Below are 13660 nucleotides of genomic sequence, written 5' to 3' on the forward strand. Positions count from 1 at the left end.
TATACAGAACAATGTTAGACCTTAAATAACCTTTTTATTCTATATTTATTTCACTTCATACGTAATATACATAATTCATTGAATGTTTTTTTTTTCTGCGTATATAATTGATTTCGGATGAAAACTGTTCGACTTAAAAGAGCGAACAAGGCTAAATTCCCCGTTTTTCGAGTTATTCAAGGACTATAATCAAAGAGTGTCTGGTACAATTTGGCTGGTTATCGAAACTGGCTGAGATGTAATGCCCACAAACATTGTCAGCAAGTTTGGTGAAGATCCGACCAAAACTGAATTATAGAGCAGACATGTTTTGGATGCTGACCGCCCGTCCGTTGCCATTCATAATCTTCTCCATTTTGTTTTTAACCGTTAAATAAAAACTGCTGAGGTAGCTATTCAGACAGTCAGGGCTGATACCAATTTCTAGGTTTCGTCTGGAACGGCTTCTTTAAGCGACTTTTTAAATATTCCAACATCTGATGATCCTTTTTACTGTATTTTTAAGTTTTTGATTATTAACGAACGTTTTAATATCTATATCAGATAGCATTGTTATCCCTTGAATCGTTTTTGTGTGTTGTAACCAAAAATACTCAAATTAAATCCATATTTCAAGACACATATAACCAAACTCTGTACATAGAGCGCCTACTTCATCCGATTTACATTCGGAACATTTTCACGCGTTTCGGGCTTTATCGTATGTTTAACATGGGACTGTTGAACCGTCCAAATACAGAAAATACAGGATTTTTTGTACGCGCGTGGTCCAAATACAGAAAATTCAGGATTTTTGTACGCACGTGCATCCAAATACCGTAATATACTGTACGGTCACGTGTTGCAAATGAACGTTCGCGATTGGATAGATAAATAGGTATAGAATAATTACACATAATATATACAATAATACATGATATATAAGTCGTGTTTTCATTCGTAAAAGTCGGCTTTTTACAACTTACGCCCACGTCCCGGGACTATTTTTCCCTATAAATCTACCTCCGATAAAAGGAGGTAATCCGAATGCAAAAAAGTATGTTTTTTTCCCAAAGTTGAATTTAAAATTCCCAAATGATTATGCCTTTTATGGTTTTTGCTGTTTTAAGATAGTTTTGCTAATTTGTATGTATATTTACGGCTAAAACAAGATCAGATAGGGAATTTATGTTGCAATTTTGCCAAAAAAATTAAGTTTTTCAAATCCTCATTTTTTCAGCCCATGTCATGGTCTAATATACCAGGGACCAAACACCAAAACCTTTTTGACTAGGGCTGTCTGCTATAAAATTTACAAGGCAGCAATAATATGAGGGTAGCAGAGTCATGGACACTACAAACACAGGGCATAACAATGTGTAATTTATGGAAAACACTGAAGTAAAGATTCATTTTGACTGTAACTTGCTTAAACAAGTACAATTTAGCAAGTTTCACTCGAAAACCACTCGACAGAAGACATCATTGTGTTAATATTTGCATAAGAAGTATGATTATAATGACACAAATTGTTTATTAAACTTTTCAAATTCTTTTATTTTAACAGAACAGCTGACAATGATAGGAAAACTACTTCAGTTCACTAACAAGACATTGTGCTTTTATGCAAAACAGATGCTCAGGACTAAAAGTTTATGAGTTTTGAAAATAAACTGGCTCATTAAGACGTTTTAAAATGTCTACGGACACTACAAAACATGTTACATGATTTGATGATGATTCCAACAATGCTGTTGCAATATGCAGAGAAAGGTCTGTAATGACTAACTAAAGTAAGGTTTACACTATCATAAAAATACAACTGATGTGAATGTTTCTTTTTTTATGGTTACATATTTCCAAAACCCGAGTCAAAATTTTTTTCTCATGGTGTTTCTTAAGTAGAAAATGTATATCTAACCTCTATCCTGGCATAAAATGTATAAAGATTTTGCATAAAAAGCACAATCTTGTAGCCACAAACAAATGCTTAACATTTTAACATTTTAAATATCATTAACTTGTCTTAAAGAATCACTGTTATAACATCTACGGACACTACAGAAATTCATACTGTGTCTAAACCTTAGTTTCACCATCATTTTAACCTTTTTGTTACAATTTAGTTTAAAAAATTGACTTTCAAACAGCCATACTTCGAAAATAACAGTAGAAAACTATTGAATTATTCACAGCTATGAAATCTTTTGTTTAAAATTTCCATTAAGAATAAAAATATTAACTATTTGAGACAAAAACTTGTATTCCAAACAGTTTGTACTAACAAATTAACTCATCAACACAACAAAAAACCTACCTCAATCAACCTTGAACAAACAGCAAACAATTTGAAAAAGAATAACACATGTGACAGTTCGATGAACCAATATAATGGTGCATTCTACGGACACTACATACTAGTGCATGAGTATTTACCAGACTGTAATAACAGTAACACAAGTTTAAGCTTCCAGTGAACTATGATATGTTTTGAATACACTTAGAAACAAAATCTTTTAATAGGAAAATTTGAAAAAAATATAAATGCCTTAAAACACATCAATCAATTTTATTCAGAAAATCGACCGGTATGATTTCCTGGTCAATTTTTGTTAGGGTCAGATACCGCCAAAATAGAGCATAAACCAGTGGGTGTTTACCCTCTTTAACCACTGATGTAAGCTGGTATCTCAGTAACCACTTGTGGGAATGGATTGAAACTTCACACACTTATTTACTGTGATAAACTGACCTACACTGCACAAGTTCCATAACTCTATTTTGCTTTTTTTTACAAAATTATGCCCCTTTTTCGATTTAGAATTTTTTGGTTAAGGTTTTGTATGTAAGCTGGTATCTCAGTACTCACTAATGGGAATGGATTGAAACTTCACACACTTGTTCACTGTCATGATCTGACATGCACAAAGCAGGTCCCATAACTTTATTTTGCTTTTTTACAAAATTATGCCCCTTTTTCAACATACAAATTTTTGGTTAAGTTTTTGTATGTAAGCTGGTATCTCAGTATCCACTAATGGGAAAGGATTGAAACTTCACACACTGGTTCACTGTCATGATATGACATGCAGTGCAAAGGGTCAATAACTCAACTTCGCATTTTACAAAATTATGCCCCTTTTTCTACATAGGAGTTTTTGGTTAAATTCTTATATGTAAGCTGGTATGTCAGTACCCACTAATGGGAATGGATTGAAACTTCATACACGTGTCCACTGTCATGAGCTGATAAGCACTATGCAGGTTCCATAACCCTATTTTACTTTTTTACTAAATTATGCCCCTTTTTCGACTTTCGTATTCATTCAAGTGACAAGGCTGTTGAATAGTCGAGCGTTGCTGTCCTCCGACAGCTCTTGTTTAAGAAATAATTTATAGTAAAAGAGTTTTTTAACACTATGCACGATGGGCGGTTATACGTCGGGCGTAATAATTTAACGAGGGCACAGTCCAAGTGCAATTATTTGTACGACATATTACCGCCCGAATTATTTCGATTCTTATATGCCTTTAATCATAAATACTAGATAAAATATAGTAGCACTCTTTCTTGTTTGCAACAAAAACATTAACGTCACCGCACGATAACGTGACGTTATTCTAGCTTTTAGTGTTTTAACAGAGAATAGCATATGAGAATATTTCTTGCGCAACGTTATGTCTGTTCCATATTTTTTATTTGAATCAAGAACTATACTAGAGGGAAATATCTATCAAGGCTTTATCTAACTTCTGTTTATTCCTGAATCTTCTCTGTTGTTCTCTTTTTTGACGTTTTAGTTCATTGCACAGTACTGGATCAGTCTGTTTTGCTATTCTCTGCATTTCCCTTTCCCTTTTTTCCTCTCTCTGTCCTTAAGTTTCATCTTTTCGTATTTTGCACTGTCGCTTTTAACTTTTGCCCTGTACCTACGCATAATTTTGGCCTTCTTACTCTCAGGCACATAATTCTTTTCATTCTCTTCATTGTTATCTTTTGTAATGTTTCTTTTTGGCCTCATTTTGTTATAATTTCCCTTTTATAATGTTAATTTTTCAAAAAGCTGTAAAACACTAAGTATATTAGAGATTGTATACATATCATGCATAATCTTGTAGTGTCCGTAGATCAAGTGACAATATAAAAAATCACTCTGTTAAGAGATCAAGCGTGGCTAAATGTATGTTATAGTTTGCTGATTCATATTGGATAGTAATACTGTATGTAAATAACGCAATCTGGCTAAAGTACACTAAGTGAAACTCGTTTTATAGCTTGCTAAAGTTCATTTTCACTTGAAAAGATAGACAAAAACATATTTTTCTAAAGTACGCTGAAAGATGAAAGTTTTTTCTCTTTGGAATCAGTATATCCTTATAAAAACATCAATAATATCCCAAGCTCATTGATTATGTACTGGTTTTAAGAAAATTATCTACAGTTAAATTATTGATCTACGGACACTACGGTCTACGGACAAATTTCTGCTGCTTCCCAACAAATAACCAGTCGCAGAAGCAGAAAGATGTTTAGTTCTGCTAATTCTCTGAGACAGTCTCAAATAGAAAATAATACCAAATAGTAAATATTATTTGTGGGTCTTACAATTTACATATTGCAAACATTGATCTACGGACACTACGAAAAAGTAATGTTACCAAATTATGACTCAATTTTTTTCGTTTGAACCTGAAGCAAAATCTTTATATTCAGAGTGGTATATGATTATCAGCAACAGCACACACTACCATACTGTATCTGGCATATCACTGTTGCCTTTGTAATAGGGTGATAGAGACAGACCTTCAAAAACCAAAAAAACATAACGAAGGCCTGTTTTTGTATTTTTTTTTTATTAAAACTTTAAGTCTGTTGTTGCCAATTCACATTAATTTAATACTGCTTTGATCACTTGCTTGCTAAAATTTGCCATTTTTTTTTTTGCAACACCATAACGTTGAAAAAACACCATTTTTCGACTATATTATCTATTACAGTGTGTAAGAAATCGCAGGAAAGTATGTAATGTTATACATCTTAAGAAAGCCCGAAATCTGTACTTTTACATGCACAAAGTACTTATTCCCTATCTGTCAACAGTAAGGAATGCCATCACCATAACATGGACCCATTTCATTTTCCCTATCTGATCTTGTTTTAGCCGTTAGGTAAATTGTAATACTGTTGAACAATTACTGAAATGCAATTCATTAATATTTCACACAAAAACACATTTATGTAGATTTTGGTAATTTGCAAATCGTCCCAATTAAGACAATTTCCGAGAGCATTTTCCCAATTCCACCGGTGTCGGTGGCATTCCCAAATTGATGAAAAAAGGGCCTGCGGCGGGCGTGACGGTCAAACCAAATATTCGGAAAATCTGTCGGCCAGTGTCCGAAAATGTATAGAAGATCTATAGCCTATAGGCCCTATCAATCCAGCAAAATTTCTATGAAATACGCTTTTGGAAAAATCCTGTTGAGTCAAGCACATTTTTACGTTAAAACATACATGTATCATGTCCCGACGCCAACAAGTCTTGTCATTATTTTTTTTGGACATGATTTACGATAATTAGTCACGAATTCTTAGAATAATGATATGTCTTGGTAAACATGTTTTATTACATTTTTATTAATAATAAATGGCTAAAACACTAAATTAACACATTGTACAACAATGTTAAATAATCTAATAATATTAGACAATATTATACGCCATAATGGATTTCCAATTGGAACCAGAAGCAGATGTTTCTTCAATCATTTGGCGGGAAAACTGCACGTGGCTTCCATGTTACTCCTTTTAGTATTGACCGCGTGTTAACAACTTAACATCACATTTAGTATTTGCGTTATATTTTCGTCATATCGGGCTATCTTCTACCATATAATGGATTTCCAAATTGAACTTGAAGCAGACGTTTCTTCAGTTATTTTGGCGGGAAAACTGCACGTGCCTTCCATGATGCTCCTTTGGTATTGATCGTGTGTTTACAGAAAATTTAGTATTTGCGTTATATTTTTGTGTCAACAGCTATATTAAATTTTCATGGAAGTGTAAACAAAATATTCTTCAACCAAATGAGAATGCATGCTTCAGGGCTTGAATTTATTTCGTTTCTGTAAGCCAGTGACCGTTTCTGAAATGGTTGAGTTCATAGTATTTTTCATTCGAATGTGCTTAATATTTCATTGATGTTAGAAAAAAAAATTACCGACCCAGAAGTAATGGGTCAAAAATGGCAAACAAACATATTTAAGGGTGGTCTTGAAATGCGAAATGATTACTTGCAGGCTTAATTGTCTGAATAGTAAGACTTATCGACTGAAAAAGCACATGACTGCTGCACAATAAACAATTATAACATAGTCAAACATAAACACTCATTATAAGAGAAGTGAGTCATTTTACACTCAAATGTTCTCACTTTTATTTTTCATCAAATTTGATGTACAGCAAAACCTGTCTGTAGAATTGATATTCCGTTGTAACTTTTCACCCGCAATTCTTATCAAATTTAGACGCATAAATTTCAGAGGCTATTTGGCTCAGTTTATATTCAATTTTTATATGTGAAACGACTTAAGAAAACTAAAATTATCTAGTTGATCGACACTGAATGCGGGTTAAGCCCGCCCACGTTGCATACAACTAAGTTGCTTTTAACTCGACTATACGAAGTATGGAGAGCTGTCCTACTCGACCTCGGTTAAAGTTTTGATGCGCTTTTCTTATATCTCTGTAATTGCTTGAGAGATTGGACTGAAACTTAAAATAGTTATTCATTCCTTATCATCATCCACATCATGTGGCACAAGGGTCTGGTCATAAGTCTCGCACCAATATTTCATGAATTATCCCCTCCCCTTTTACTTAGAATTTCAGGTGATATTTTTGGTGCACTTTCGCTCTATCTCAGTTATTATTAAATGGATTTCATTCAAAGTTAAAACAATCATCCCACATCATAATCCACATCATATGACACTAGGCTCATAACTATGGTACTATTTTATCTTGAATTATGCCCCTTTTTACTTTGGATTTTAGGTTAATTTTGATGCATTTTCATTAATCTCTGTCACCGCACAAGGGATTTTATTCAAACATAAAGTATTTATTCTACATCATCATGCACAGCATATGACTCAAGAATAACATCTCTTGCACAGTATTTCATTAATTAATCCCCTTTTTACTTAAATTTTCAGATTAAAGTTTTGGCGCCCTTTCACTTGACACAAGGGACATAACTCTGGTACCGTACCAATATTCAGTTCGGATCAATGTATATAATGAATGTAAAAAAGTAAGAAACAATTAATGCAAGATGAGGTAATATTCTCAACTATTATGATAATGTCTTCTTTACTTGCAGAAATTTAAATGACAGTATTGACTGGAGTTTGAATTACTCAAAGGGAAAAAGACAAAACAGTCCAAAAAAAAAACAGTCGTCCATCTTTCATCCGGCATATATCCATAGGTGTTGGATAAAAAGCGAAGTTATGGAGCCGAAATGAAGTACTTGGGGAAATTATCTTTGAAGGTAAAGTTTGTATTTTAACAGCGTCAAAAGGAATACATTAGAGAAATAGATTTATAAAATTAATTAAACTTAACTATGAAGAAGAACAAACGTTCCCGGCGGAACTCGAACCAAAAATACAATAACCAAATTTTATATGTAGTATGCTTATAAATATTCTCCATTTTGCTACTTGTTCGTGTCTGCCGGTCTGTCGCTATTATATCTTCAAATGTATCAATCAGTTTATCAATCCATACGTCCGTTCGCACATCAATCCATTTGTGAAGTCACCATATACGTCGAACTCTACATACAATTGCCAATTTTTGTTTTACTTTGTTTTTTTTTTGTTGTTGAATATTCCAAGTGGTTACAGAGCGACTTCAGAACTTAGTTCCGGAGAACCTATGATAACAACCTGCACATCACGAACTGCACTGTAATAACGCGGTTTAATGACGAACACGTTGTTGTGACAATAACTTTTCAACTCGAGTGGTGAGAGATAGAAATTGGCTAGCTTTTGTTGTCAAGTAAAAAGGGGAAATAAAAATAGGCTGCGTACTTCCGTCCGAATGACTTTGTACTGGTTGGAGAGTTCGCTTGTGAATCGAGCGGTCATAGGTTTGGTGTCCGGTACAGTCACTCTATCCGTGACTAATATTTTTAATGGGACAGTTGTAAGTTACTGTGGGAAAGAGTTTAGTGCTTGTAAAAAATGAAATGTTGTCGAAAACGGGCGTAAAACCAAAAAATAAACAATAATTATTCCCGGTTAATTCTAACTATTATGTTGATCGAACTATGCACAGTCAAAACGAAATGAAGTTAATGTGTACGGGCATGAAATAAATAAGTTATTGCACTTGCACAATTGATAACTATTATTTGTGTTGGGTTTACGCCGTTTCTCAGCAACCTTAAATTTACACAGCCTGTCTTTATAGTTTCTAACCAGTAGACACTCCATAAAAAAGACAAATTTCTCACTTCATGGAACGCTGTAGCTGGTCGAGCTTGAACTAACAGCTCCAGATTCCGGGGGAAATTGTATTTAAATTCCCAACTTTCATTGTAGCGTGAAAATGGACTCGATAGTCAAGGAATTTTATAATCTTATTCTGTTTAAAAACATTTCAGGAACATCTTCAGAAAATTCAAATTAAAAAAAAATGCTATGGAGGAGAGAACGAGTAGTAAAATGAGCCGCGCCATGAGAAAACCAACATAGTGCGTTTGCGACCAGCATGGATCCAGACCAGCCTGTTCGCTTTCAAAGCCTATTGCAATTAAAGAGACTGTTAGCGAACAGCTTGGATCCTGACCAGACTGCGCGGATGTTGGTTTTCTCATGGTGCGGCTCAAATGTTTAATAAGAAGTATCTTATTTTTACATTACGCTTTTTTGTACGTAACATGCATTCATGTATACAAGTGTGACAATAAGAATCGGAAAGAATACAAAATTAGAATACGCTTAAAATGAAATTTATGTTGTAGTAAACTTTTTGGGGGATTAACTTATTTTTCTCTAAAATACAAACAGTTTTCTTTTGTGTGAAATTTTGATGCCCAAATTATTGCGCGTGAAAATGGGGGCAGGGAAAAAGTTAAGATAATATAGCGAAAACGAAGTCGGAGACCTCCGATCCTTTTCGCTCATTTTACAGTAAAATAAATTGATATGATAACTAGTTTTTTTTTAAAAATCTATGGACCAGTTGCTACACACTATTTAGTCATTCCGCTCGCAAACAATAATTTCGTAGAAAGATTTTGGCATGATTTTTGCATAGAGTAAGCATTCCTTCGGGGAATAGTCGGAGTGGCTGTGCATGTTTGAAAATTACATGACCGTATATGCCATATTGTTTTTAGCTCACCTGAGCAATGCTCAGGGTAAGATATTGTGATCACGCTGTGACCATCGTGCTGGCGTCCTTGGTCAACAATTGTGTTTAAAAGACATCTCCTCCATAAGCACTGAATGGATTTTGATGAAACTTGGCATGAATGGTCCTCTACCAAAGTTATTCAAACGGTTCTGCTTGGTTGCACACAGGGGCCACCAGAGCTAAAAACAGAAAAATCTTCAAACGACATCCCTTAAAACTGATGGTCCGATTTTGAAATAATTTCACACAAATGGTCCTTATATCACCCTCGTCAAGATCAGTAGGGCTGCTGGATTAGACGACCCCTAATGTTTTTGGGGTCGCCCCGTCAAAGGTCAAGGCCACAGGGGCCTGAACATTGGAAATCATTCCCGATCAATAACTTGAGTACCACTTGACCCAGAATATTGAAACTTCATAGGATGATTGTCCATGCAAAGGAGATGACACCTATTGATTTTGGGGTCACTCTGTTAAAGGTCAAGGTCACAAGGGCCTGAACATATAAAACCGTTTCCGGTCAGTAACTTTAGAACCACTTGACCCAGAATGTTGAAACTGCATAGGATGATTGGTCATGCAGGGTAGATGAACCCTATCAATTTTGGGGTCACTCTGTTAAAGGTCAAGGTCAAAGGGGCCTGAACATGGAAAACCGTTTCTGATCAATAACTTGAGAACCTCTCGACCCAGAATGTTGAAACTTCATAGGATGATCGTTCATGCAGAGTATATGACCCTTATTGTTTTTGGGGTCACTCCATTAAAGGTCAAGGTCACAAGGGCATAACCATTGATTACAATTTCCGATCAATAACTTGAGAACCTCTTGATCCAGAATGTTGAAACTCCATAGGATGATTGAACATGAAGAGTAGATGACCCGTATAGATTTTGGGGTCACTCTGTTAAAGGTCAAGGTCACAGGAGCCTGAACATGGAAAACAATTTCCGATCAATAACTTGAGAACCACTTGACCCAGAATGTTGAAACTTTATAGGATGATTGAACATGCAGAGTAGATGACCCCTACTGATTTTTGGGTCAGTCCATTTAAGGTCAAGGTCACAGGGGCCTGGTCATGTAAAATCATTTCCGGAAAATAACTTGAGAACCACTTGACCTAGAATGTTGAAACTTAATAGGATGATTAGACATGCAGAGTAGATGACCCCTATTTATTTTGGGGTCCCTTGATCAAAGGTCAAGGTCACAGGAGCCTGAACAGTGACTTGAGAACCACTAGGCCAAGAGGGGGGCCTCCGTGGCCGAGTGGTTAAGGTCGCTGACTTCAAATCACTTGCCCCTCATCGATGTGGGTTCGAGCCTCACTCGGGGCGTTGAATTCTTCATGTGAGGAAGCCATCCAGCTGGCTTACGGAAGGTCGGTGGTTCTACCCAGGTGCCCGCTCGTGATGAAATAATGCACGGAGGGGCACCTGGGGTCTTCCTCCACCATTAAAGCTGGAAAGTCGCCATATGACCTATCATGTGTCGGTGCGACGTTAAACTCAACAAAAAAAAAAAAAAAAAAAAAAAAAAAAAAAACTAGGCCAAGAGTGTTGAAACTTAGCGGGTGACTGGACATGCCAAGTAGATGATCCCTATTGCAGCCAACCATCAGTGTCTCTTTGACTTTCGCTCCTGACCACTATTGACTTCTTGCCCATAGGACTTTGCAATGGGGGAGACATGCGCTTTTTTACAAAAGCAATTTCTAGTTTTATTATGCTTTGTGCTTAGTATACTTCAGGTTTAAAGAGATGACTCGTTTTCAAACATGAAATTAAAAAAAAAAAAACGCTCGGAAATTAAAAGATGGATGTTGCCACTTTTACGCTGATTTCATTGTAATATTACTGATTTTATAATTTCAGGAAAAGTTACCAAGAACCAGGCGCAACAGGATTGTTCAAGGATACAGAAAATTACTTACTGTATTACTACCACCACTTAGATGATTGCCGACATCTGTCAAAAAATGAAACATTTCAGGAGCTCTAAAGAATTGTGAATTTAACTTAATCATAATGCATCTGAATGAACATATATTTGATATTTGTTCAGTGGTATTCAGATGCAGACGATGGTGCAGAATACTGTGATTGTAATGCTAAGGACTGCTTCATGAGTAGTTGATTCATGAGATTATTCCGAATACATTTACAGACGTCATTTAGTGCAAACATTTTGTAGTGAGTTACAAAGGATTATGTCTTCCATGATTTATTTGCATTAATATGCAGAAGAAAAAAAACAGTGATCATAAGATGCATAGTTTTATTCAAAATCAGAGACAATTTCTTACTGTCACCAAGTTGTTACACTTGAAATTATTTTCATGTTATTTTTTTTGAAAGCATCGTTTATAGACATATCTTTGGTACTTTAAAAGACAATGACTTGAAATTAAAAATGTTTCTTTATAATCATCATCTGCGTGTGTGGTTACAATCACAATAATTCTAATTGTATTTCTTGGCAGAGTTATGCCCCTTTCATACTTAAAATCAAAATTAAAAATAAAGAATGTCAGTACACCTTCTTTACTTGACCTTTAACCCCTCTGTGTAGTAGGGGCTTTTCAGATATTGGTGTATCTTCCTTTTAAAGTAGAGGTCTCTTATTGAGACATTAATTTTATTTATTTTACTGTCAAATTGCCGAATAGTGGAGCGTGCTGTCTTACCGACAGCTCTTGTTATTTTCACCCTTATACGTTATTCACGATGTTGACAGGCACAATGCCTGTGAAGTTTCTCTGAAGTTATGGCCATTGAATTTCTCAAATTTGCTAAAGTTGACCAGACTTGAGCAGTTCTTATCCTTTGTTCACCAAACTTGACTACTATGCTTGCAGGCATAATATCTCAGAATAGTTCTATAACTAGCTGGATATTCTCAGTTATGGCCCTTCAGTTACTACGAAAAATGACAGTACCTTAGCCAAACTTTTGTCAGCTCATTATCTGGATATTCCCAGCTATGGCCCTTCAGTTACTACGAAAAATGACAGTACCTTAGTCAAAATTTTTGTCAGCTCAATATCTTTGCTACTCTAAACATCGCTCTAAATCTCTTGTCCTTGAATTAATCAAAATTTTAAAAATGTTACATCTGTCTCAGAATTCTGAATAAGGGGTTTATTTTGGCGGTTTGGTTCTGTTGTTTATTTTCGTATCAAATGTCAGGTATCACTATATAAATCTAAACTTGATAGTCCTTTGAATAGAGATGTGTTATAAACATTAAATAAATTTCGTAGAAGCAAGATTTGAGTTGCATTTATACAGTGTTCGAGTGAAAAATATGTACTGTAGAAGTTTGAACACTTCATCTCATGCTTCAGAATAGGGTGGAAAAGAGAAAACTTTTGACAAATGGAAATTATTATTTATAAATATATCGATCGTTGCTAAATTTGCGATGATAATTTGCTATGATTTCTTTCATAGTCAGAAACATCAATGTTTAAATACAGCTTGGATACCAGTAATGAATACTTACCCAATATGAAGGAATCAAATGCGTTGTAATAAGAAAGGACACGCTTCATCAATATCATACTGAAAAGTTGATTCTAATACGCTTGTTGCTGTTAAAACACGCTTACGCTAAATAACGTCATGTGTACATGCGATGACGTTAATATTTTTGTTGCAACTAAGAAAGAGCGCTATTACATTTTATCTACTGACTTAGATTAAGGGCATATTACACTCGAAACAATATATAGCAAAATCGTCTTTTACTAAAATTAATACACTCGTACGTCGCGAGAATAATTTACTTGGGCTACGATCTCGTGAAATTAGAGGCTATAACCAATCTAATTGCTGAAATAAACAGATACTTGAAAAGAAACTGTATCAGAAGGTCAAAATTAATTACGCCAAATATGTTTAACCCAATTATTAAAAAAAATCCAAAACTAAAGCAATCCCCATACGCCAACCAAGTATTGAAATATACCTCCTATTGAAAATTAGCTATTCAGGAATGTCTAACACAGTTCCTGACATTAGCCTTTCGAGAATATATCTGATCCAGAACCGGAGGTTATTCGTTTGAGACTGTCTATCCCAAACAGTCTGGTTAGTTAATTCAGATCATGCGTGTTAGTCATTTTGGAACGTCTTACCCAGACAGGTGGGTTAGTCATCCCAGAACGTCTAACTCAAACAGAAGGATTAGTCATTCCAGATTGTCTAATTCAGACAGGCGGGTTAGTCATTCCTGAACGTCTA

At 35.1% G+C, this 13660-nt stretch overlaps 1 long non-coding RNA gene across 1 annotated transcript; it reads left to right on the plus strand.

Annotated features, from left to right (window-relative positions):
* Positions 1-7399: 7399 nt before the first annotated feature.
* Positions 7400-12686, plus strand: LOC128559059 (uncharacterized). The gene is made up of 2 exons (XR_008372087.1): positions 7400-7535; positions 11291-12686. It is a non-coding gene; the product is annotated as an uncharacterized LOC128559059 (long non-coding RNA).
* The last annotated feature ends 974 nt before the right edge of the window (positions 12687-13660 follow it).

The sequence above is a fragment of the Mercenaria mercenaria genome, chromosome 8, assembly GCF_021730395.1.
Source record: "Mercenaria mercenaria strain notata chromosome 8, MADL_Memer_1, whole genome shotgun sequence".
In the NCBI taxonomy this organism is placed as follows: Eukaryota; Metazoa; Mollusca; class Bivalvia; order Venerida; family Veneridae; genus Mercenaria; species Mercenaria mercenaria.